Genomic DNA, 22651 nt, shown 5'->3' with positions numbered 1-22651 from the left:
CCTACTCGCTGGTGGGGTGGGGTGAGAAGCAGAAAAGGCCTTGACTGTGTGTAAGCCCTGCTCAGCAGTAACGAAAACATCCCCGTATTATCAACACTGTTTCCAGCACAAATCCAAAACATAGCCCCATACCAGCTACTGTGAAGAAAATTAACCCTATCCCAGCCAAAACCAGCACACTTGCATACCTTGAGGTTTGTGTATTCCTATTTTCTGGATTTTTGTTCTTTATTTTTGCAGACTAGAATTACTGCAATTTAAAAGAAAAGTTGCTCAGAGAGGCATCCTGGTCCAAGAATAGTGGAAGCACTCATGCATATTTATAAAACCACAATTGGAAATTCCATCATACAATCTCTTCAGCAGTTAACTAATATACACTGTCTACTTAACCTCAGAAAACTTTCATTATTGACTTACGATCACCTCTCTGGTAGATCATCTTCTTATTTACCTGTCTCAGCAGAGATTTATAAGCCTGACTGTAACATTTGTCCTTCCGGCTTTCCTTTGTCCCATCTGTGCTAGAAGGCTTTTCCTGGGAGTCTGTCTCTCACATAGTCATTGTCAATTGAAGGAGGCAGAAGAAAAGAGACAGCTGACAGTTAAAGATGGGAGTTAAACCGAGATAGATTCTTCTTGTGATTATGCCAGTTTTACAGTAGCATAATGCTATTGACCTCAGTGCAATTCATTGTGGCTATTGACTTCAGTGCTATTGACTTCAGTAGTCCTAGTTTAGAGTGTTGTGAGGTTAAAATGAGGGCAAGTGTATTAGTCTATGAGAAAGAACAGGACGGCTGGATCCTACTGTTTTGTTAACTCATCTACGAAGTGGATACCACAGATATTTATATATGAGCTTTAGCTACCATATGCAAATTCCTTTCATGTTTTCAAACAAAGTATGTTAGGTTCTTACCCAACCCCAGAGTTAGAATTTCCACTCTGAAACTTACCCACAATTACTTAATTATGTAGGCAAATTACATTTAGACATGTAAACAAACAATTTTTCTGAATATTCCTTGAAAATGATAAGAACTGAGAATACTATACGTAAGTGCTTTTCATGCACGTGCTGGTTTTGTGACTGGAAAAACACTATAGACACCAAAGGACATATTCTCCTATGGAGTTCCCATTGACAATAAGGGGCAACCTGCACACAAATAGAGGAGAAACATATTGGTGTATATTCATAGAAGTAAATTAATACAAAGATGACTATTTTCCTTTTTTCTCTGGAAGTCTCCTCTTTTTAGCTGCAGATATTCAATTTTCTTCTATGAGTATCTCATAAGCTAGAAAGGGCCATGGCAGGCCAAACAGTAAGATGGAAACTGTTCATGAATCAGTCCCATAGCTGTGTGTCATCTCGACTAAGGCATAAGGACACAGTTCTACCCTCTTGAAGCTGTGAAAGAATTTTCTGAATTTTTTTGCACAAACAGAAGTTACAATCCTGTCCATATTAGATCTCAGATATGCATATTTTGATCAACTAAAGGCATTTGGCAGATCCAGTCAAAACATTTATTTCCTGCCCCTGACTAGAGCACTATAGCTGTGCAGTACTGAACAGCTGTTGAGCTTTATAAAAAAATGGATGATAGCTGTGTATATAAACATGTCTCTCTCTTTCATTGGTTACTGAAAGAATAAAGAAAATGGGATGTAAATATGAGATATGTTATCAATAAACAGCAATTTCCCAATTTTTATTATCCCATTCTTTCCTGTCTTCCTGTCAAAAATGTGAAAATCATCTACCATTTCCTCCAAGTTCAAAAAAATTATAATAAAAAAGAACTTTCTCTAGGAGCAAAGTTGCTAAAAATCACTTAAACATTTTCAAATGATCATCAGAAAAACGAGGTGCTCAAAATACAACAAAGATAATAAACCTTTCCTTTACAAGATGTAAAGGATGTATTCTTATTGTAATTTTTACAAGTGTAACTCCCAGTCTCTTCAAGGTTCTCTAGTGATCATACAATTATTTTCCTTTATGTCATTTTGAATGATTTCCTATCTAGTTTATTGTTAATGCCGTCCCAGAAGTGTGAAGCATGGACTTATGATTTGTCTCTATAAAAATGTAATGGATCTTCTCCTTAGTAACAATTCTCTCCAGTAAATGGCTTAGTGTAGCTGCTGCTTTACTAGAAGACTATATTCTTAAAGCTAAGCATACCTCATTTTGAATTCTGATGCTTTGCATAGTATATGAATGAATAAACACAAATCTGATTATCATGCAATATACACAGGATATAATCCAAATCAATACATCAAGAGACTTCAGAAGAAGAGAGATAAAGTTTTTATCTTATTCTTTCAGACACTTTATGCAGTTTTCCTACTAGATGCCTATGAATTAAAAAAGCTATTTTCTTCATAGTAAGCACAGTATCTATGTCAAACAACCCCCTATAATTCTAAACAGCTATGTGTATAGCATTTCTTTTTCTCACTCATCCCCTGCAACAATGATATAGTTCTATTTTTTCTATTGCTGTGATTTTTAAGAATGATGCTGATTTGAAAATTATGTTGCACAATTACTGCTGAGCCATTTCATTAATATTAGTGTCATATGTACGAATAGCACTTTATAGAGTAAATAAAAAGACAGGACTATGTCCTCTCCGGATTTTGTGATCTGTCTTTTCCAATATTTTGTGCAATAGAGCAAAGAAAGATAAAAATTGTTACACTGGATAAGACCTGTTATCCATCTGATACCAGTATCCTGCCTCGGAGATAATTTTCCAGGATACAATGGCTTCAATTTAAATGTTTTTTTCCATGCTTCCTGAACTGCTAAGGTATGACTAACTGAGCACTCCTACCAGAACAAACTTCATAACACTTCTGTGAGAGAACTGGACCTGAGTCACCAGTTATAAGACAGAGCAAAAAACAATCGTTCACTCTTCCCACATATGAAAAATGGTTTCCATTCATGGCCTGCATAACTTGTTTGCCCAGATCAGCAAAAGCAGGTATACGGGTAGGAAAATATTATATTATAAGGATAAATAATGCTGAGCATATAATAAATTATTATTTTGTAGTTATGATTTTATAAGCACTTAAAGGGAACTTAAGTATTTGAGATCCATCTCATATTTACAGAAGGAGAAAGAAGAACCAGAAAAATGAAATTATTTTTGTCTTAGGCTAAATAATAATATTCCAAGGTTAAAAATAGAACAAAGAGTGGTGTGACTCTACAGCACCTTATAAAGTCATTTATACCAGTGTAGATGGAAGCAGTGTGACTGCAACTTCTTGGGAGTTTTCCATAACTAGTTTGGTCTCGTGTATGTGGTATCTCAAGGCAAGATGAAACACACACACATTAGCCATGAGACAATCCTTTTTCATGCCACCTGTGCCTGAAATGAAGAACTCCACTGTTTGCAACCATGCAATGCTTAAAAGCAGCACTGATAAGGTCAAAGGATGACTTTTGAAATCTTCTTTAGAGTTGAGTGATATACTTGGAGATCTTGAGGTACAGGTTTTGAAAGTTTCGGTGTAATGAAAAAGCAAAGCCGACAGCAACCTACATAATATTTCTTTCCTACCAAAAATATTGCCCAAATTCCTCTGTATTGTGTCTCCTAAACTATTACCTTTTTCCTCACCAAGATGCTTCACTCTCAGTCTAATAATCATAAGCTCATCTGAGCAGAGGCTGCTGATTTTTATGTTCTTGTAAAATACTGTACCTGGGTAACTACACTCAACTTGTAAGTAGCATTGCTACTTCTGCAAACAACTCCATGGGTGAATTTAATGAGTGCTACTGAATAGCTGGTAAGAAAATAATTTTGATGGCAACGTCAAAGCTGGGATTCAAACAAAAATTTTACTCATTTGAATGGTCCTGTTGACTTCAGTGACCAAATAATATTTACAGAATTGCTCCCTTGAAGAACTGATGGTCTTAACATTTTAAGCATTCATCTCACTGCACTGCACTAGCAGATTATTTATTTTTTTAAAAGAACATTTTTTTCCTCATTATTTATTGGAGTCTCCCTGCTATAGGCAAGCAAAATCAATGAGCCTTTTGATTGGAATTGAAAAAATGGAAAGGGGAGATGTGATAAAAGGCCAATTTCTAACAGTATGCCTGCAGCTATATAAGTCACTGCTTTTAGATTAGATGTAATCTCCGTGTCACAGCTCTGTATTCATCTTTTAATGCTAGGATAGAAATCATACATTTGGTCATCCATGACAAACCATACTTGTTAGTTCTATTGTTTTGGGGTTTTTTTTCTCTCCTCTGTATAAAAGATAAGATGCCGTCAAAGAGACTAGGGCTGCAATTATTTTAGTAAACAGAATTCAATGTTGATCTCAATGCATTTTTGAAATCCGGAAAGTTCAGAATTTTTATTATTGCTTTTGCTTCATAAATCTCATTCCTACTCATGCTTAGTTGTGGGCATAAGATACTGTTAGCTACAATTCAGTGAAATTTTCCAGGATATAACAACACTGAACTGTCTCATTCAATAACTGCATCTAGTTTATTATTGGATAATGAAAATGTCTTTTATGATTCATTATAACTTTCCTTTGTTCTTTATATGATTTCAAGCCATTAGATGGAAATTATCTGAAACTATTGCCTGCCAGCAACTTGGTGATCACTGAGAAAAGGCAAGAAGACCTAATGCACAACCCAGATGGTAGGTCTCTGAAGCTATTCCTATGTAACTCTGGCAGCATAAGATTATTAAAATACAAAATAATTAATATTTATAATATAAATTAAATTCAGCAACATGAGATGTGAACTTTAAGATTAGTTGAAATCTCACTGATTAGAGTAGGCTTTGTCAGGTCACTCATAGACAGAGAAGTAAAGGAGTGACTGCATTGAATTAAAAAAGCAAAAACAGGAGCTGAACATATCCATATAGATCTGTTAAGTCATGTCAGTCAACTTGCAGGGTCAGATGTCAGTAAAACTGATTGGGGATTTTCCACCTCAGTACTATTTAGTGGAGAGTGTACTTTCCAGAAATATTTTTTTTCACAAGATGATAAAATATTCCAAATACCAAATCAATTCAAAATTTATTGAAAAGCAAAACTAGTGGGGTGAGCTTTTGGAATGACTTAAATTAAAATATTTAAATTTCTTGAACTAAATCAAAAATTCTGAATCTGTTCAGTCTTAAACTGTGCCTGCTCATGGTGCTACAGTGTCTCATATGTGTTGTAATCTGGGTTAATGCCTCTACTTCTCTTGAGGGCCAGGACTCTTTCTACAAATGTACAGCATGCTTTTCTGTTTGCTACTTCACAGGAATCACATGTGCAGAGCTGTACCCGTGATCTTTGTTGAGACCAGCATCCATGAGGATTGTATCAGTTCTTTGGGGAGATCTCTGTTAATATGTCAGTGATTTTGGGGTGCAATGCAGCTTCACGTGCTGTTCAACAAAGCCAAAAACATCTTGACTGACAACTTCTTGAGACAAAGAGTAAATGTGATTGGCCACAAAGAATTTGCAGATAAATAGTCTTACCAAGGCAGCATAAATGAAATTCTCTTTAGAGTGAGTATCAAAGTCCTATTTGATAGCTTGAAAAGTGCAGTATTGAAAGTATTTCAAATGCTGTTAAACACGAATAAGATTTTTCTGCTGCAATTTGGAATGTATTTTGCATTGCTTTTAAAACCTGATTTTTTTAATGAACCTGAACTTCTAATAAAAAGGACCTCAGAAAGGAATTGGACTTTGAATGAGTTGACTGTACGTGAGGCAGTTCTCATTCTAGCAAGAACCAATGAAAAGTGTGCTGTGGAGACACAGACTTTGCTGAAGTCAGTAGCAGAGTTCCTTTCTATTTCAATGGAGTCAGGATTTCACACCGTGTTTTTACTGCTTCTTTTCTAACCTCTGGAAGACTATGGTAAATAATTGTCATAACTGCCAGGAAAAGAAACTAGAGTAAGCACTGAACATAAGAGCACATATATTCTCCAAAATGGTCCTTGCACATAAAAATGTCTAATGAAATCTCTTGGAAGTGCTCAACAGTGCAAATGAATCTTGATGCATTTTTCATAAATAATGAGCGTCAAGGAAGAAGAGAATTCAGGCATTGGGTTGAAACCAAGACAAAAGGCTTTACAAAAGGAGTAAAGTCTCACAGTGGCTTTGTCCAAACATTTCTTTGGAACCTGATTTTGCATTCTTTATGCACAAGAAACTCTCAGTGATCTCACCAGAAGCTTGTTGGGTGTGCAAGGAATGCAGGACTGTGATCTGGAGTGATAAGCCTAAAATAATCATCACTTCATTCTTCAAACTTAGTCAAAACTCCTCAGATGTTCAAAAGTAAATTACCAGCATGAAGACCAAATAAATCTTCATTTTGCCATTTAGAAATCCAGAAGTTTTCCTAGTATCTCACCAAGTGCCCATCACTACTTCTAAAATGAAGTATAAGACTTCACACTTACATTTCTGTAATAATAAAACCTCCAAACTCATTCTTCAGCCCTGGCTGTGGTATTCTGTTTGGAGCACATGCATCTTGTTCTTGATACTGCTTTGATTTGGGACCAATTATATCCTGGGCCAATCCCTTACATAACCTGGACTGACCAGAAGGCTGAGATAATAAATGTACAGTATGTCTCCTTGAGTGTAATCTTGCATAGTAATGGTGAAGGATTTTTAGTTATGCCAAATATTAATAATACCCAAGAAATCATTACAGAAGCTGAACTCCCATCTAAGTCTACTGCACAAAGTTCAGATCTTGCAGAAAGGAGATCCTGTGCCACATCCATCATATTAGAGAAGGTCCATATCCATGACCAGGGAAGATGTTTTTAAGATGTTCTTGTGATGATAAGAAGGTCCAAATTCTTTATTCCAAGTGGTAGGACTGAATTTGTATCTTGAAATAATTTACAATTTTGAAAAACTGTTGCAGTTTTTCTCCCTTCTAGTTTTGGCATGTGTATATTGATAGCAGACACTCTGGATACCATAGCTTCTACTGCTGGAGCTAACAATTCCTCAAGGTATTCTGGAAGCACCAGTATCTTTATTTTGTGAATTATTTTTTTTTCCCAAATAAATTATGGAGGCATGTATAATCTGCTAAAGACAGGATAAGGAAATACTTGGAAAAAACCCCACCACATTTACCCTATCCAAAATAAAGTATAAATACAGCAACACAAATGCAGTCTTATATCAAATGAGCCATGTAATGGCTTTGAATAGAATGCGTATGTGAATGAGGTGTCCGGTAATTGTTTATAGAAATGAGTACATCTAACCTGTTTCAACCTTGTATGACTGATATAACACAGTGCTAAGCCAGGCAGGTTAACACTTAATTGCCAGGTTACGAAGCTGAGAAATTAAAGTGGCAGGGAGAATTTCATTTTAGTTTGTTTGACAACTGTGTTCTTTTGTGGCTAGAAAACAAGCCATAGAAAACCAACACATTTTACGTGATGTATCAGACATAAGACTGTGTGATATATCTTACACATGAATGTAAAAGTAAACTGTACTTGCACTGATAAGTGACCTTAATTCAATTCTGCTGGCACATTCAACTTACATGCAGCATTTTAAAAAATACACTAAATTCTGATACAATGCCTAGTGAATATTGATCCTTCATGATCACAGAGAAGCAGTGTGTCATTGTTCTAGTTATAGAGGGGGGTAAAAAAACCCGCCTCTAAGCCACCATAAGACTTGTAAAATAAATGTAATTGATTTTCTAGTAATAAAGTATTTCCTTCCAAGAAACATAGAAGTCTATATCCTCTATCTAGCTTCTGGGTAATGGATGCATCCTTGTACCATCTCACTGCTTCTCCTGCTTCTCCTGAGAGTTTGATTGATCAATGTGTTTTATTACAGAATGATTTTTCTACTACATCTGAAAGATGTCAGTATTGCATGAATTCATATTGGGGAAGCCTATTTCAAAAGCCTCTGCAGCTGTTCCTTAAACTGGGTAATGTCTTACCTCTCAAATTCTTCTCCTGAAATCAGTATGGCTTCTTTTGAGGTAAGATACTACTCATACGTAGATCTTCATGAGCATGAAGAGACCAGACAGAATTCAAAGAGTAGTAGTATATTGTATTGAATATATATTAGATTTTATTTATATGGCATACCTGGGTGTGACTCCCCAATGTCTATACTTATATTTTCTGTGATGTAAGGTATTCTTAAGATGAAACTATGTTTTGAACGTTTTTATCAAGGCTGTATTTTTGCCAATAGCAGAAATGAACAGTTATTTTGTAGCTGGTGGCAATGGTGCAGCCACACATAAAAAATAAACCGGCCAGCTAGGCTACCAAACAGATTTTACAAGAAGACTTTTTGGTGCATTAGGCTTTCACTATACGTATTAATATTAGGTATAGTAATAGGAAACAATGCCAAAATGTATCAAAAAGCATAAATGATGACAGTGAAATACCTACATTGAAAACACAGTGTCCATAAAAGAGAGTTTTCCTCTACTCCCAGAGAAAAGAGCCAAAACCTGTTAAGGCATAAGCAATGTCAGATAAATAAGCAAATGTTGTTCACTTAGCAATGCTGATGCATTCGAAAGAGGGACTTTGATAACTTCTCTGATGGAAGACTCCTTCTGCCAAGTGGCAGAATTAAGACTACTCTGAAACACTGCTATGAAACAACAATCTAAAACACACAGTGGGACTGTCTCTAGGCACTGCACTTCATACAAAGAAATAAGTACAGATGGGGAAGTAAGAGGTATCAAATAAGCCCTCTCCAAAACTGTACAACCTGAGATCATATTCTGTGCAGCACTGCATTACAATTGGAAATACAATGAGCAGGATAAGGAGGTTTTTATCACAAGGTGACCATTTCAAATCAAGTCCAACTTGGCAGATCATGACCCCAAACCACTATGATCTAAAAGTATTTGATATGAAATAATTTAGCAATTTCAATCTATGACCTAATGGATATTCATATATAAAACTTCTGTTCAACTGGCACTAACTAAATCCCTGCTATACTAATGCAGCAGTGTAGATTGAAACGTGAAAAATTGCTCCTGGTGATGATCCCACTGGAAAAGTATAAGGCATTGCACCCACAGGGTTTTTTGATGGCCTGAAAGGCTGAAGCAACACATTATCAGGCATTGTTCAAAAGGAAGAACTCTCACAAATTTGAGAGAAAGAGAAAAAAGAAAAAAAAAAATTATCTTTGAGATATTTTTAAAAATCAAACTTCTATGAATCTTTACAGCAAGAACACTATAAGAAATGATAAGCCTCAGGCTTTTCTGCAATGATCTTGCTTACAGTGTCTTTTATATTCATTGCATTCTGCTTTCACATCAATGGTACAGGAACAAGCAATGTACCATGTTTTATTTTTTCTTATTGTGCCACCATTATGAAATATAAGAAAGCTGAATGAAAGGCATTATTGAACATATTTCTGTGTTACAAATTCAAGAGTTTGACAAAATATTGCAATCTGCAAGACTTAAACAGCTACATGTAGCAAATGGAGTTTTAATTAAAAGAAAGTCAGAGGCTGAAAATGATGCCCGTAGATAATGGTTGTAAGGGGGCACTTATTAATATCTTAACTCAAATCTTGATAAGGGGTGTGTTTCTTCACTTTGAGGATCCATTCACCTACTGAGAGTATAACATCTGTGAGGTTGCCTGCAAGGCAGAAGGTCAGCATCATTTCCTTGATATGTTGTTCTTGCTTCCCCAAAAGAGCACGCTGAAGGATTTAGCGCCACAGGAATTACCAGACTCTTTACACTGTGGAACACTCAAGCACATCAAGCCCTTTAGGAAAACCTCTAATTGAGCTTCCTACCTGCAAGGCTTTAACTCTAGAGCATAACTTGCTACCAAAGTCATGGAGCATGGACTGCTAGCTACAGAGAATCAAGCTTATCAAGCTTCATGAGGCTCTAAATAATTATTTTGGAACTAAATCAAAAGATTGGGATTAATTTTAAAGACAACTAACCAAAAAAAAGGAGGAAAGATGCATTAAGATATAACTTGTATCAGGAAATAAGAACATCCTGATTATTCATCCAAGGGGTTCAGGTTCTTCTTCAGTCAGATGTTCAACCTATGCAATGTCATATGTATAGCATTGCTTACAGCCCTTATAAATGTTCATTAATGTATTCTGATTAATTCCTACCCTTCCCCAGTCAATTGGGTTTCTCAGCTCTGGGTTGGGAAGTTGTTCTATGGACCTACACAGCAACATTTTTTATTAGAGAGAAATATATCATTAATTGGTCCTCTGAATCTTTTTGGTGGAGAAAAGATGATGGCGTTTGTAAACCTTCTTCCAATGATGCCGCTTTTTCTTTTTTTCACATGATGTAAGTAAAAAAAATAAAAATGTTTGAAGGCAGTAGAAAAAAAAGTTACTTAATTAGCACTGAAAAAAACCCTCCTTATGGGCCAGAAAAAGCCTATGAGATAAAGGCCTTGTGAGATAAAGAATTCATCAAATAATCACAGATTGGATTGATCACATAGTTGCACAGATGATAGTTATACAGTCTTACTGCAAGAAAAGCCACAGTGCAGAAGTGATTCTTTAGATTGAGGCACAGCAGTTAGTTGGATACTGTGGCAATGTTTTTTATGAGAGTACATACATATGAAATAAAAACATATTTTTTAACACATGTTAATGGTAAACTGTATTTACCAGTTTCTGCTTGTATTTCTCCCTCCTTCTCTTTGATCCTTTTGTTTCATACTTCCTGTGTATTTGGTTTGTATTTAGCCAGTTCACTGCTCCATTTTTTACCCTTTAGAACAGTCAGTGAAAAAAAGTCTAGAAGTGAACCTGTAAACATTGTTCTTCTTTCCATTTCCAAATTAAAATACTCAAATCCACGCTAATCAAGTGGGTTGTCAAGTTGTCTGTCTGTCCTGTTTGTGGCACTGGACAGTTGCCTAGATATCCCGCTGAGCCAGGGATATCCAGGCTCAGAGTGAGAGCAAGTCATGGGGCAAGATGGAAGGGAGATTATCAAATCCTGCAATCTATAGAAGACCTGGAGTACAAGGTAAATGGAGGAGTTCAGCTGTAAGGGACATGGTAGTACTGAAATAATGGTCAGAAAAAAACAAACACAACAAAACTATGCTTACCAGGCAGCAACTTCAGGAGACCTGATAAACACGCAGGTAGTGTTACTACTGCATGCAGCTTGGGACAATGGTGGATAAGAGGTGTTGTGGGACTTGCAAGGATAGGAAACATTTTGATTGGACTATACCATAAGCAGCTGGCTTTTTCTTGGTTGACTGAAAAAGCAAACTGATTTTGTATATATCTGAAATATGGAAAACTGTGTAGTTAGAAGATACCCAAGTTAATGTTATATGAGCTAGTCTGGGTAATGAGAGCTGCATACACATGACAAAACAGAGATTAGGAAGATTAATTTACCTTGGTCTTGGCAAGGACTCCCAGTATCCAAGACAGCTCATTTAAAACTCAGGTATGGCTACAGTACACTTCAGTCTGCAGTGTAGACACTTTTCTGATGTTACATTAATGAAGGATAGAAAATGGGATTGCTATTGAACTTACATGACGTAGTTAATTGTGCAGTGGTGGATTCTCCATCTTGCAGAAGTTGCAGTTCAGAATTAGACAAGTCTGTGTTAGTTTACACATCTATCCATGTTTCTGTGTTGTGTTTTTTTTTTTTAAAATTCCATGTCTAAGTAAATCTGTTCTTTCCAACAATTGCCAGATACCACAACAATTCTCTGTTGCTCATCACATTTTCCCTTCCCCATCTTAGATGACACTGTGGTGTACCCATCAGAAAGCACTGATTCTCTCTTTCAGACTAGGAACATGTTATTAGACGGAAAAAATAAAGAAGAATCACTTTTCAGCTGATGGTACCTGTTCTTAAAATCAGACCAACTGTAAAGATGAGAGTTCAAATACGTGAAAGGACCTGAGTGCATAACTTCAATAACACTCCTCAAAAATCCTGCTGAATGTACAATGATCTCTGCACCTAAGGTTTTCTTCCATTTAGTTTCCCTTTGGGGTCTGGTCCTGCAGGCAGACTCAGAGCCCACCTGATGGGAACTTATGACTGTGAGCTTCAGAAGAGGCACAGTAATTATTCAAAAAACCAGGAAAAGATGTTATATATATACACATATATATACATATGTATGTGTGCATATATGTATACATACATACATATCAATCAAATGACTAGTTATTTCTCCAGAAAAGGGGAGAACATGTTTCTATATTTTACGTTTTATTGTCATTACGTTGAAGGAAAAAATAATCCACAAAACCACAAGGCATGTTTTGGTGTAGATTGCATGTCTTCTCCCCTAGTCAGCTCTAGAATATCATCTTCTCTTTTCACTTTTCCAAGCCAATGAGTCTTAGTTGTTTTGGCATACAGGAAAGATTCAAAGCTGAAGAGGGCATAAAACCCAGGTCTTATCTCTTTGTGGGCATCTGTGCTAGCCACAAAGACTTTTTACAAAGGTAACCACAGCATTGTGGTGCCAGCTGTGATATTAAAAAAGCGGTGAGCTTAGCTAAGCCTTTAAAAGAACTGATGTGAGTGTTCAAATGCACAAAAGGGCCTTAGATGCTAAATGCACCTTCAAACATATGTGTTGAAAGGGATGCTTAAGTGACTCACTCAGAGCTGTGGATATCATTCCAGAAACCACACATACGCAGTGACGCTTCATTCCCATAGTGGACCAAACTGTCTTTTTGGACTGAAGAAGGGAGGTAAGGCAGGAGGGGGGGAAGGATTATTACTTTCAGGTCTTTTTGAGCAATGACACTTTTTGGCTTAAGGTATCACTAAGCAGAGAATACAATAATAGAAAACCCAACAACATAAATATTCACTCAGACTAATTAATTACGCACCACAAGTGCATAGTGTTGGTATCAAATACTTTCTGTCATCAGATTTCAAAAGAACTTTTGTCTTGTTTCTGTACAAGGATAAGGAAATGCAAAGAGCATAAATATTTCAAACTGCTTATAATTAAAACTTCATGTGTTTGTGTCGTGGTTTAACCCCAGTCGGCAACTGAGCACCACACAGCTGCTCGCTCACCCTCCCTCCCCCCAGTGGGATGATGGAGAGAATTGGAAGAGTAAAAGTGAGAAAACTCGTGGGTTGAGATAAGAACAGTTTAATACTAATACTAATAATATTGTAATGGAAAATAACAACGAGAGAGAGTAACAAAATCCAAGGGGAAAAAAATCCCACAAGTGATGCAACCACTCACCACCCACCGACCGACACCCAGTCAGTCCCCGAGCAGTGGTCGCCCCAGCTTGCTTACATACTGAGCTTGACATCATGTGGTATGGAATATCCCTTTGGCCAGTTTGGGTCAGCTGTCCTGGCTATACTCCCTCCCAGCTTCTTGTGCACCTCCTCACTGGCAGAGTATGGGAAGCTGAAAAGTCCTTGACTTAGTATAAGCACTGCTTAGCAACAACTGAAACATCAGTGTGTTATCACATTATTCTCGTGCTAAATCCAAAACACAGCACTATGCCAGCTACTAGGAAGAAAATTATCCCAGCCAAAACCAGGACAGTTTGGCATGAAACTTACTCTAGCAAAGATGGCGAACTGTGTATTGGTTATACTGCCAATGTGTCCCCCTTTCATGTTAACACCTGGGCAGTAAACGTTGTGTGGCACTGCTTTGCCACAAAAAATATTCTCAGAATGCTTGTGTTAGTAGTGAAATCTTGCCATTCGTAATGCAGCATTAATATTAAAAGCAAAATACAAAATGTTTATCAAGGTCCCCCCTGCCCCTCCTTTTTGTGTGTGTTTTCTTCTTTTGGGAATAGCCAAATTCTGTGAAGGAAGCAGTAAAATGCCCTACCTGACTGATGGTATCAGAGTGATATGCTGCATGAGGAAAGGAATAAAGGACTGAAATCACCAAGGGAATTAAATGATCTTGTAATGAAGATGCACTGTAATATGAAAGAATCAGCCTGATGGAGCTCTCATTTAATTTAAACAGCACAGGACAAATTCTGCTCTCAATTACATCAATCCAATACTAATTAAATTAATAGGACAAAGCAGAACCTGACTTTTTATCCCTTCTGGAAGAAAGAATAGCAATTGGAGGGGGAAAAAAAAACAACCACCATGCAACTTATTATTTTTGTTGAATAATAGGTATAAAATCAAATCTCAAGCGGCCTTGGGAGACTTTGTGCCACTTAAATGCCAATCCCTGCAGTAAGGTCTTGGAGCTGCTGGTTTATCAGTTCTGGAACAAGAAGGACTGCATATCCTTCCACCTAAGTGACCACATGCATACACCCATGACCTGTTCCACTGTCCAGCAGCATCAATTGCAAATATGCTATTTACCCAAAATGAAGACTGGAATATTTTCATTGACCTCAGGAAAGGCATCTTTCCAGTCTTTTTTCTTCACAGTGCCTGAGCCAAATTTCCACCAAAGTCACATAGGCAGCAAGTCTCAATAGCTCTATTTCCTTAATTGTAATAATAGTTAGGGATTCCTTAGTTACTGATCTCATTTGGATTACAAAACCACCTCATTCTAGGCCTCTAGCCATAATTTCCATCTCCACCCTGCCATGCATTTCTTCCGTTCCAGCCTTTAAAACCAATCTCAATATTTATAACAACTAACTGCTAATACAATTGCATCCATCCACTCTTGCTTAAAGGCAGCCAGTGGACTAGTATCTTTTCTCCTGTCCCTGTTCACTGTTAATTACAAAACGCAATTTCTATAGGCTAAATCATTCCTAATAGCACTAAGCCAAGGTCCATTCAATTTGCTGAGCTGCGTGCAGCCATTTATTATTTTTGCTAGTGCAATTATTTTCTTTCATCTACACAGTGAGCCAAGGTTAAGGTCAATGGTATACAATTTGCTTCTACTCCAGTTTAATAAGGTCAAATGCATAATGATTCTGTGGTATATTATCATAAATTCATTTTCCACAATAAAGTTAAACTGATTAGTATAATGCAGCATACCAGTTTTGCACAATTTGCTCATATCTAAAATCAGTTTGTGCAGTCAAGTTATAAGTTTGGACTGTATTGTTGTTGTGTTCATATCCACTACATATTCTCAGAGAGTGAATCTAGGCTTCAGTTATATGTTGCAAAGTATTTTCAGCACAATCACAGCTCAACTCAAAAAGGAAGGTGTTACCATTTTATCACACCAAATCTGTAAAATTAAACCAACCATGGTACAACCACTACCTTAATCCAATGTAATTGCATCCCATAGTATCTTTGTAATTAAAAGAGTCATGATGTTTCTTTGTGGACTCTAGTTCTAAAGAAAGTATAGTTTTCCTTTAACATTTATTATGGAGTAAAAGATAGAAATTTTATTACATTAGCTTTTTACTGGGAAACTGAAGCTTAGCTGTTTCAGTAATTAAAATAAAATCAGCACCAATACTCTACAGTTTGAAAAGCAATACTTTAACAATATGGGGTTTTACCCTGAAGACAATATCCTGGACATGTGATTTGGAAATACATGGTATCATTAACTTGTATACAAACAATACCTTATGCTCTCACAGAAGTTGTCATGATGAATGCAATGAATGTATGTGAACAATTAGACACCTAAGGCCATTCACTGTCATTATCCATGATGAAGTACCCACTGATGCTGAACTAATCAAATAATTATATTTGCTGAATATTCTTAAGCCTTTCATTTTGCAAACAAGACTGACTGCTTTGTGTTTTGATACTGAATGCTCTTCGATTGTTCTAGTTTGTCTCTTGGAATCTTGTGCAATTCCTCTAAAAGGAGTTAAATTATTTTTAAAATATTTTATTAGTTGTTTTATTTCATATTCATTGTTTTATGACAAATGTATACAAGGTCCCTAAGTTAACTCCTTTTATATTTTGCAGTGCATGGTTTATCTGGGATTACATGTTTGAGAATTGCTATAAATCTGTTCTGTGAGCTAGAGATTTTCCTGAAATTTTCACACAGTTATAAGGCATTTCACTATGTTTGAATACACATAAAAATGAATTACATTGGGTTTTGAACTACTAACATTTTACAAAGGATGATTCAGTCTGAATCCATTTATATTTTAATTCTGTTGTATATAATATTTTTTAAAAATGCATTGGAAAAGCATTGATGTTATTGGTCCAGATTTACTAATGGGGACTTGAACTTGTTCATGCTTTCTAAAATGAAGTCAGTTTTGTAAACATCTACAAGTCTCACTTCTTCGTTCTGCTCGGTGGCTTAGCTTATAAGCAATGCAGCAAACTGCCTTTTTACAATATTAAATCCACAGGTGGTAAAATAGCCATAGTGCAAGACAGGTTTGTATAGACCATTTTCCTGGTGACAGCAAAGTTAGTGGGATTTGACCCCTCTCAGCCCATATTCCCCATAGTCGCCTCAGCTGATCAAGCATTAAATGGGTTTCAGTGCCTAAAATTTGCCTGCCATTAGATAGGCTAAAAGTTACTTAAAGCAAAGTTACTGTTAGCAAAGATAAAGGTGGAATGTGTGACTCTAGATTGAAAAAAGAAGCAACTCCAACTAATCTTCAGCTAAAGATGAATGTCCAGGATGGAAATCAAAGTTTTGTAATGCTGTATATTCAGTAGCAAACCGTCTGCCCCGTAAGTCCCCGTGCTGTAATCTACAAAGCTTTTGTTCGTGCTCCTGGGTGTGTTACGTGATCACAAGGTGTTGGCTGCACTTTATAATCTCTTAAGCCTGTACACACCCTTAATTACTTGCCTGGGAAATCCTGAGATTTCCTGGATCTCACGGAAATATCATAGGCTCAAAAGACAAGTGTCAAAAACTCCTCAATTATGAAAAAAAGATTAAATACATCATTACACATGGTACTGTGTTACCTACTTGAAAAAAACTCTTCATCTTGTCCCTTAAATTAAACTATGAGCTTCTTCAGCATACTGTTCAGAAGTAAGCTCTGGCCCGTGACAGACCTTCATCAATATCAGTGCTGAATCCATATTTAACCATAATATTTAGACAATGTTAATACAAAAAAATTTTGTTTAATTCTGCTTTTTTGATCAGGAAACAAACTGTTAATAATACTGATAACATTGCCTTTGTATCTGTTTCCTACAGTCTGTGGACATACATCTTGGATTTTTAGAAAGATGTGTATCTGAGCTGGATAAATAAAATTTTCAGAAAAAAAAAATCAGATTGAATATATTCTTTAAAAAATATAACAGTTGCCTGGGAGACAACTATGTTAATTGGATTTTCAGCATTTTAGTTTTAATATTTAAGACATTAAAATACTAAACATCATGGGCTTCATGTGAAAAGTCAAACTACTTCATTAGGAAAACACAGCAACCTGATTTTTCAGAACTTTTGGGAGAATTAAGTTTCAGAGTGCACAATCACACAAAATAAACTAGAATGAATAAACATTTTTTGTCTTACTATATTGGAGGGATATTTTTCCAACAAATGTTCATCCAGCTTTAATACAGCTTTCTTTGATTTTTGACTCTTAGGGGCCTGCAGTGCATTTTTTTTCCTTTCAAATTCTTCTTATAAAATATCACACAATGTGAAAGAATACTCCACATCCCAATTCAGAGGCAACCTCCAGGCTTTCAGCATATCTAGTGCAGTTTCACAGAAACAAAAGGCTAGAAAATATTCCACTTGAGTAGCCATGCAAGAAAAACAGAACACGGTTGCAGACTATTTTTATGAGCTTTTTCTCAAAAGTTTATGTTCTTTCAGAGTAGATTTTCAGCCTTTTCTTTGGTTAGTCTCTGCAAGAAATTCTTATATACCTATAAGAAACAAAGAGCTGGAGTTGCTGATAAAGCTAAAGGTTATTCTATGTATTTAGATTCTGCCTAATTTGCTCCTCTAGGCTTCCTTAGCCAGAACGTTAATGTCACTAAGAAGGGGGTAATGAATTTTTTTGTACTTGCTCTAAATAATAAGTCAGAAAAACTGAAAAGACTTAAAACAGTAGAGAATTCTTATGAAATCTGGAAAACAAGTACGCACCAAACTGGCTAACCTTTCCCACTCCACCCTATTTGAAGAGAAATACCTGAACTTGGAAGGGCCTAAATGCCTAGAAAGGGCCTCCTCTTTTTAAACTAAGCTATAATTTGCCAAACTCCTTTCACATTGATTCATCAGTGTATGGCATCACTGCACTGCTTGTCTTTACACTCCATAGTTTAGACAAGAAATGTGTGTGTTTCCAGGGTGAGAAAAGATGAAATAATCATCATAAGAGTCTGAATCAGCAGAAGATATCTAAGGTTATCTGGGCTACAGAAGCCCAGAAGGAGGTATCTTTCCTTTGGCTAGATCCTGGATCTTTTAATACACAGCAATGAGAAGAAAATTTGGGCTGGATTGCAATATACAGAAGTACAGAGAGAATATAAAGCAATGATTCTTTTTAAAAATCTTATCAATAATTATTGCCCAAATTCCCTTGCTAAAAAGAAAGAAAAAACCCACAACTAATGTCAAGGTTTGGTAATAACATACAAGTAGATCTGACAGGACCAACTCTACCTTTAGCTAGTGGTTAGCTTTCTACCACACATTCAGCAAATTCTTATGTTCTGCTTACTGATTCTTTACTAGCCATAATTCAGAAGATCTCTAGTTGCATGATAAATTATAACACTCTTCAAACGGAAATGCATCAGCAGACAGCACCATAATAGATAAAAATATGACAGGGACATAGTGTAATTTTCTCAAGACATCATACTGTCTTAAATCAGATCTTCTATTCTCCTTTCCCAGAAGACTCTTAAACAATTTGATAATTATTTTTTTCCCCGAAGCATATGGTAATACTGGTTGCTAATATAGCTTTGGTCATATTTGTGGGAAATTAACATACTAATTATAAGAATTGTCTTAGAGAAACAATACATGCTGTTAATTGTCACGTTGTGTTTCTTCTGCTTTTATTGAAACAATAAACAAATGGTAAATAAATGGCACAGAAAATGTGCTACTGAATGCAAAGTATTTTTAAGGTAAGCCTGGAGAAATTAGAGACAATCAAGAACAGAAATGAATAAAGACGTGTTCTCAACACACATAACACTGCAAAGTTTGATGCTGACACTCGAAGATACAAGGCTGGGAGCAAATCTTTTTGTTGACTTTTATAGTAACACAAAAAAGGAAAGAGGTTCTAAAATCTATCTGCAAAGCATTTTAAGCTAGGTAGCATTCCACACAAGGCTGGGTAGCAAACAGACAGCTGTAAGGTAGCTGTGGACCATGCATGGAGGCTGCCTGCAGGAGTGACTCACACCAGGAAGCACTGGAAGCTGCAGGTGTGCGGTAGAACAGAGCAAACTGCAGATCACAGACCTGAGGAGCCCTCTTGAGGTATCCATCTAAACATGTTAACATTCCTCAGGCAAAGGTATAGGTTTCTACAGGCAGGTCTTCTTTGCCAGGGATATGCTGTGGCCAGCAAAAGAGCTCTTTCAACAGAGCTACTCCAAAGTTGTGTCAGTATAACAGAGCAATGTCGTGTTTTAATTCCCTTTCCTCCCTTTCTCTGATTATTTCCCAATAGGGGCCATGGGGCAGTTTAGTTTTTTCTTGGCAGTGACCACATTCAAAAAAGCACACCATGTCCCCAATTAGTAGACTTGTAGGATTTCAGAGAGGGACATTTTCTTGTGACAAATCACTGTAGCATGATGCAGAGAAGAGGTTTCCCCCTGAGCTGAGGATGCCATGCAGAGCACTACACTTCACTGGATGTGTGCATGCTGGAGGAATGTTTATACAGGAGTGCCTTCTAAATGGTATACAAAATGAGGACAGGAGGCTACAATTCAGTGTATTTCAGCATACCCAAAGCATACAGATATAAAAGGGTTTTTGAACATGATTCCTTCACAGGAAAAACAATGTCTTTCTTTAATAGGAAGTTCAGAGATTTTTCTTGGATTATACTATAATTTTCCTTAAAGGTAGTTTTCTTTATGTCTATTCCCTCTGAGCAAACACGACTCAGGGCAAACCCTGCTGGCTTTGTACAAAAGTCACTGACATCACTAGCATTAAAGCTATGAGTAAAACATGTAGGACTGAGCCTACGGTCAACTGGAGTTAAGTGCTATCCACTAAAGGGATTTATTTTTTTGTACAATTTTTAATGCAAAATGATGAGTACTCTAATTATAAGATTTTTTTTACAGTTGGTTTTATGTACACTGTCATAAAACTTGGCAGACACAAATGGAAAAAATAACTGCCAATAATATATTTTACAAAAGATCACTCTGTTCTTTAAAATTGTAATAGAGGACTGACCTTTTTTTGAAAAAAAAATGCCTCCCACATTTAATTTTTTACCTTTTCTGGAGCAGAATTTATCAATGCTGAATTTCTTATGAACTGAATTTCAAATGAACTAATGTTGTTGTCCCATATGTTCCCAACTTCCAATTATATTTGTGTATGTTATGGCAAAATTAATTGATGCCTATACATTTCAACTGTCTGAATTTTATCATAGATAACTTACTTATCTTTAAGCTAATTACTTATTGCTAGCATATGATAGATCTATGATACAAGAAGGAAAGAAAAAAAAGAAAAGCAGAGACAGGTAGGCTGGTTATTAATTGGTTATTACTATTCGTAGTGGTGGCCTGGAGTTCAACAGCAGTTAATTCCTTTTTGACTAGGCTATTCTGCACAGTTTGCTACATGGCTAGGTACCTACACTCAGCTTGCAGGCCAATTATTTTCAGCTTACATATCACTACAAAACCTGTATTCTCTTCTCATACTTTCTATACTTCATGGTTCAATGCAATAGAGTTTGGTAGTTCTTAGCTGTTGCTCATAATTATAGTGTGAGCTGGACACTCTCAGCGGGAATTAAGTGCCTACATATGATTGAGGATTGGGACCTTTCCTGCATGTAGGAAAGATACACGCTTAATTTCAAATAAGCTATTGTAATCAAAGTGGTTATGGAAATAACCTAGAATACATTTAAATTGCAATGAAACTGCATTTTCTAAGAGAAAAATTTCCTATTAAAAAAAAGACAAACTCTAAAAATGAAGATCATATGTAGATTCCAACAAGCACAATCACTTTAAGTAGCTCCTCCATGAATGACATTGCGTGCAGGGTCAGTTAAAAGAGTAAATGGAGGCAGAAGATAACAAAAAATAAAATCTGGGCCTCATATCATTCTCTAAAAGTCATCCACAGTTTATTTTAAGGATCAGTAGTAAGAAAACTTTCAATTCAAAACTCTTCTCTAGAAGAAATTAAAAAATAGATAAAACTTTTATAGGTCTGCTATTTGCCATAGAAGTTCTGATTAAAGCTGAGTAAATCCACAGGGTAAAGGAGCCTCCTTTTCTAAATAGCATCAACTAAATCTTATAGGCCTACAGAGAACCTGGTCAACCTTAAGTAAAGTAACAAGCATGCAGTGCTTATGGAGAGGGAGCAGCAGCTGCACATGTACAGCTGTTCCTCACTGCCAAACAGGTGTTTTCACTTCTATTTGCTGGTTGACATTTGCTTCCCTCTGTTTTTACTCTCTTCCTCACTTATAAAACATTACCCTTGTGGTACATGTTTGATAAGCCACAGGGAGACTATCTGGCAAAGAACAGGTTTATGTTTGGTGGAGAGGGGAATGCTGGCCAGCATGTGTGCAGGTACTTTGCACAGGCTGCAGCAGAAAAGGCTAAAGCATCCCAGCTTATGCTTATGAATTTATATTCCGTGTGGAGGAGGTGAGGCATTGGAGACCAACTGTGCATTGATGGAGCAGCCCCATGGAGGTGCTGGGACAGTGCTTTTGTCAGTGACCAAGAACTCTCCTCCCCATCTAGCATCCTGCCCAGAGTCTCATTGTTAATGCACTTGCCTGGGACTCTGGACTGGCCTTAACACCACATTAACATTTTCTGTGGGAGCCGGAGTAAGAGTTTGTGGACACCTGCATAAAGCTGTTAAGTATCTAAAGGTACAACTCAACATCAAGTGATGTGAAAAATGTCAACAGTCATATGAACCTGAAACTCAAAATCAAGGAAATCCAAGTACCTCCTCTTCTTAGATACACTGGAATCACCATGGGATTTTACGTAGACCTATCACACACTGGCGTGTAGAGGAAAGATATCTGCATTTTTTTGTATGTCACAGACTACATTACCAAGAAGAGATGATCTCCCTAATCGTGCTGAGTAAAATCTAGCACAGTAACAGTGCTAAATTGTATAAAAACACTATTTCAGAGAACAGTAGTGAATGAAGACATGAGCTATCAGCAGGTATTTTGCTCTTTTGCATATTTCCAAAAAATACTCGGGACATAAATACTGTTAACTGATATTCTTGTTTAATGCACTGGGATGGGATGAGGTTTGTTTGTAGGACACATAATCTCTCCCATGCTGCACTCATCCTCTGAATACTTCTTCCTAGCCAGACATGTGCTGCAGTGTCAAACATCGCACGATC

The sequence above is a fragment of the Aptenodytes forsteri genome, unplaced genomic scaffold (assembly GCF_000699145.1).
Source record: "Aptenodytes forsteri isolate BGI_AS27 unplaced genomic scaffold, ASM69914v1 Scaffold143, whole genome shotgun sequence".
Classification (NCBI taxonomy): Eukaryota; Metazoa; Chordata; class Aves; order Sphenisciformes; family Spheniscidae; genus Aptenodytes; species Aptenodytes forsteri.
Note: the sequence above shows the minus strand (reverse complement) of the source record.